A 5,177-nucleotide genomic window follows, 5' to 3' on the forward strand; every position below is an offset into this window, starting at 1 on the left:
CCCATCAATTAAATCTCACCATGCGAAAGGCTACTCTGCATATAAGTGGGGTCAGGACATTTTTCATGCATCTTGCTGGCTTTGCATCATTCTTTTCGAGGTCACCTCAGAGAATTGCTGCTTTAGAATCAGTTGCATCAAAGCGGTTGCCCAGGGCAATTCCTACGCGGTGGAATTTCAATAGCAGACTGGTGAACACAATATTTGAATACAGGACGGAATTTATTGAATGTCTTGAAAAAATAGAACAGAGGGCCGAATTCTACGGTGTGACAATTCGAGAGGCAGCTGGTTTATGTTATCAATTGAAAAACAACACCTTTATGTATTGGCTATCACTCTTTCACAAAATCATGCCGCATGTTGACCACTTGTACGCCGAAGTTCAGAAAACGAACATGGACCCAGTACAAGTGCATGCTGCTATAAACATATTCGAAAATGCAGGCACGGACGTGAGAAATGGCATATCCGGAAGAGAACGTTCATCCGAGGAAGGAAGTGATCCAAAATGTCGGCGTGAATCGAACTCAGCGTCAGGGAACCTAGCGGCATCTGTAGAAGTTTGCGATACCATAACAACGCAAGCCCGTGAGCGCTTCTCATTCACAGGGCATCTTGTGGCTTCAACACTTTTTAGCTCAAATAAGTTTGAGACATATGCTCTAAAATTTCCTGAATGTGAGGTAAACGCTGCTGTTGATGCATACCCCTTTCTAAATAAGCCACGGCTGAAAACTGAACTAACTACGTTGTACACGAGGAAAGATTTCAGAATCAGTGGTGGAGCAACCTCCCTCCTTCAGTTTTTTCTTCATAACAACTTAGAAAGGGTATACACTGAAATTGTGAAGCTATTACGTGTTATTGTAACCACTCCCATTAACACTGCGGAATCAGAAAGGTGCTTCTCTATGCTAAAGCACATTAAAACTTTTATGCGTAACACCATGAAAGAGAAGAGATTAAATGCATTGGCCATGCTATCTATTGAAAAAGAACTTGTTCGTGAAATTCCTGACTTCAACAAAAGAGTAAAGGAGAAGTTTGCATGTTTGAAGAACCGCAGAATGGACTTCTTATACAAAGACATAACATATTAATATTAGTTTACATTATTGGCATGGTGAGGTGCAGAAAGGATGCGGAGCAAGATCCCCTCCCCCCAGTGTTAAAAGTGTGAATGTGTGAAATTTTGACATATTATAGTGAATCAACTACTCTGCACTATATAACTTCGTGTGAAATCAGAGTGCATGCCCCCTCCCTCTATTTAAAGACTAGGAGCAGCTGCTCGCCTGGAGATAGATCATGCATATAGGCTTTATTCACCATCATTGTCATCACAGTTCATCGTACGAAGGAAAATATTCATCGCAGAAACTGGAGAAGCTCTTCCATCATTATAAATGGAAAGAAAGGTATTTTATTTTCTCTTATTTCTGTAATTAGTATCTTCACTTCTTCATTTTATTTTGTTATTGATCAGCAGTGAGGGGTGCTGACCATTTCACAGATTTCACCGTCGTTGTTGAAAGTACGTTTGGCATTGCTTCCTTTCTGATGCCCTTTATAGCAGAGTTAACAGTGTAACATTTTCCTAATCTTCCAGTATCTACCCAAACTTTAGTTACTACAAGAGTATAGGGTTCCGACGCCAGTATTCGAGTTTTTTTTATTCATGTAATTTGTTCCATATGTTGCTGATTTTTCATATTCCTACGTAGTGAGTATTTAATGCTCTTTGGAGAGATATCTTGATCAGAATGTTATATTTTATTCCAAATAGTGACCCATTGTTCGAACAATTTACTTACTCCATGTCAAGGAACTCCTCTCAAAAACCTTAAAGAGGAATATAGAGGTTAACTGCCCCTCTCCCCACCCAAAAAGAAAAATGTGCCCTGCCTGCCTGAAAATTTGTAGTTTGATACGGGTTACACTAAGCATCTTATGGAGTGTAAATATAAATTTCAAATCTCTATGAATCATTTCTCTATGCAAACGCATCAAATATGATAAGCAACATAGGTGTGTGTTATGATTACGGCTTGGAAGTTGAGGAAAAATCCTTTTTTTTCCTAGTGTCCGAAGACGAGGCCCAACATAATATATGTTCATTTTGGGTCATTGTAGGCCATAAAAAGGTGGATTTTATTTGTCCTTTTTTGCCTCTTTCCGCATTTTTTGGCTTATTGGTCCTTTTTTACCCTTTTTTTTAGGTCTTAACGGCTTATTTTGCAACTTCGCCTTCTTTCGACTATGTTTTTACTGCCCATTTTCAATTCGAATCATCATCAGTTCATCACCTCTTAAACATCCTTTCTGTAGTAAAGAAATAATATATATATATATTTGGATGACTGAAGCAGGTACGGTACAAGGTCCTTTAACCATAATTTGTCTGGAAGGTATCGCTGTAAGTGGCAACTTTCTCTTGTTTTGAAGCTTTCAGTTTTTTTGCATTGTGTGTTCCATACCACCAGAATTTTGTATTTTTTTATTCATTAAATATGTAATTAAAACTGAAGTTATTAATTAATTTAGATCATATTTATGCATCCTTTTTTCCATTTTTAGGTCCTTTTTTTTATATTTTTAGGTATCTTTATAGGTCTTTTTTGGCAATTTATAGGTCTTCAACTTCCGAGGCCTAGTTATGATACACAGTTTATAACTGTTTGCATGATATCGTTTCCATAGCATGTTATATATTGCTCCAAGAATTTTAAACGGCAGTATAAATAAATTCACATTTGCAACTGCAAAGCTATCAATGGGATTGCATACATTAAGGACAGAAGATGCCATACGTGTATTTCGATTGCTTGTAACATCGAAAGAAGAATTAGACGAGCAAATAGTGACTGAGATAAGTTGCTTGCCTTGATGTCCTGTACACACTGTGAAAGTTGTCGGTGTTCATCAGGTGGCACGCTATGAATATAGGTTCAATAAAATGACAAGTAGAAAAAAGCTGTAGTCAAATAAATAAGATTGAAAATCTCTCAAATTATATTCCATTTATTTTATTATATTTATATTACATTCTCTCTGTAGCAGACGTCTGTTAAAGTACTTCAGGCACAACCTAATTTTTTGACAAATAATTATGTCAACTTCTGCTATGGAGTGGATTCTCCTAATTTTATTCATATATCTTTCGCCATTCTGTGATTGGCAGAAATCAGTATCAGCATAAAAAAAAACTGATATTTGGGGTTTGTACGCTTCTCAAAAAGTGGTGGTGATAAGCGGCCCAGACACCTTTTGCCACGGAAATGGGGTAAGGCGAAGGAGGCCCCTTATATCGTTCTGTTTCGTACATACCATAGTCATTAAGGAAGGTATTTTTCATAATGTAAAGAGGATACAACATTTTCCCTCTATAAAACTTGATATGAAATGTAATCATTGATCAATCAAGGAATTTCTATTTGTTTGTCGGGTGTCAAACACATGAATTTCAACAACACAATATTTTGCAAAATGGTTAATGTAACCAGTAGGCAAACATTGTCTGTAGTGATGCAAGAGACTTTCATTTGAAGCAAATAGAATCCGTGGTGGATTAAAGGACCCATGTTTTAATGTTTTAGCAAGTAGGCCTACAAAAAATGTATTACAAATTTTTACAAAATTCATCAAAGTGTGCATAATTTGTAACCATTATTACTTAATTAATTCGATTTTTCTTGCATAACACAACACAATGGTGTTGTTGAATTCTCGTTAGATTCCTTCGTGCGTAAAAATCTTTCATACTGGAAACTAGAGGGAAACATTATGAAGCACGATTTATAAAGGACTTCCTTAATTAGTTCTGCAGAGAAGCCAAAAGCTGTTGGTACATTAACATTATTGACCTGTAAATATAAAGTAGATACAGTCCCTATTAGCCTATTTATGTTAAACTTTATTTTTGTATTCTTTGGTAGTCCGATAGGTCATTATCGTAATATTGTTATTTGATGTTGTTCAAACTTTTTTGTTCGTTGTTCCTTTCCTGTTACGTATCACTTTTGGAGAAGGGAGGAAAGTGCCCCTCTGTACCTTGCTATATCTGCCAATGCAACACAGTATATTACAAATTTGCCCCCTCTAGGATTGACTTCGCACTCCTTTACTAAGAATTTCTGGCTACGGGCCTGCTATGGCATCTTGTGCCCATGTCCAGTATAATCCTCTATGGGACTTGTGTTGTGTGCAATCCGTGTTTGTTTGTCCCTTCATCTGTTTGATTTGATCACCATTCATCCTCATCTTTGCAATCAGCCAAAAGTGGCAGAAATGTGAAGTACAATAAATCAATTCATTCATTCAATTGTAAAATTTAAAATAGTTGGTTTCATGTAATCACAAAATATGTTTATAAACAATATGGAAAGTTATTAAATTTGAAAGTTGCCAAATCAAGCTGTTTTATCTCGATGCTGCTATGACTTGAAGAGATTAAAATTTCTTTATGATACGTAGCAAATTACTGTGGACAATATTGACAACAGTACTCAAATTGAAGTGAAGCAACTACATTTTACTTTTGCATGAGTAACTGGTAGGTAACAGACAAACCTGTGAAGGTTCGTAGCCTGTAAACTCTCATTCAAGGAGGCCTGCTCCTGTTTAAGCAATTTTCCAACATCTTTGATTGATTGATTTGATTTGCTTTATTTTACTTCGTTTTTGTGCCACTTTTGTCTAATTTGCGAAGATGGGTATGAGTGATGATATGATGAAATTGATGAATGGACCCTCACAAACATGCCCAGGCCGGGATTTGAACCCATGACCACTGGTATCGTAGCACGATGTGCTAACCACTCTGCCACGGGGCCCGGCCTTTCGAACATCTTGATTGCAGTGCATGTTGCATATTACTGCACATTAGACTCAACTGCTTATTGACAGGCCCATTCCAGACTTAATGGAGAGGAGGGGGCGAAGTGGAGGGGATGCAGGGGGAACCTATCCTTCAGTTAAGAAAATCTTCACAAAGCATCCCCCACCTAGGATAATTTTCATAAAACCCCCACATACTGCATTGTCTCCATGTTGATCCATACAAGCATCTCCCCACATATCTCAAACTCAACCAAGCATCCCCCCAGCTAGGAATTTCCACTTTGAGCACTGTTAATATTGAAATATGAGAAACAAACTCATTTCACTATAATTTA

This window comes from Lepisma saccharinum, chromosome 16 (genome assembly GCF_977018435.1).
Source record: "Lepisma saccharinum chromosome 16, izLepSacc3.1, whole genome shotgun sequence".
Classification (NCBI taxonomy): Eukaryota; Metazoa; Arthropoda; class Insecta; order Zygentoma; family Lepismatidae; genus Lepisma; species Lepisma saccharinum.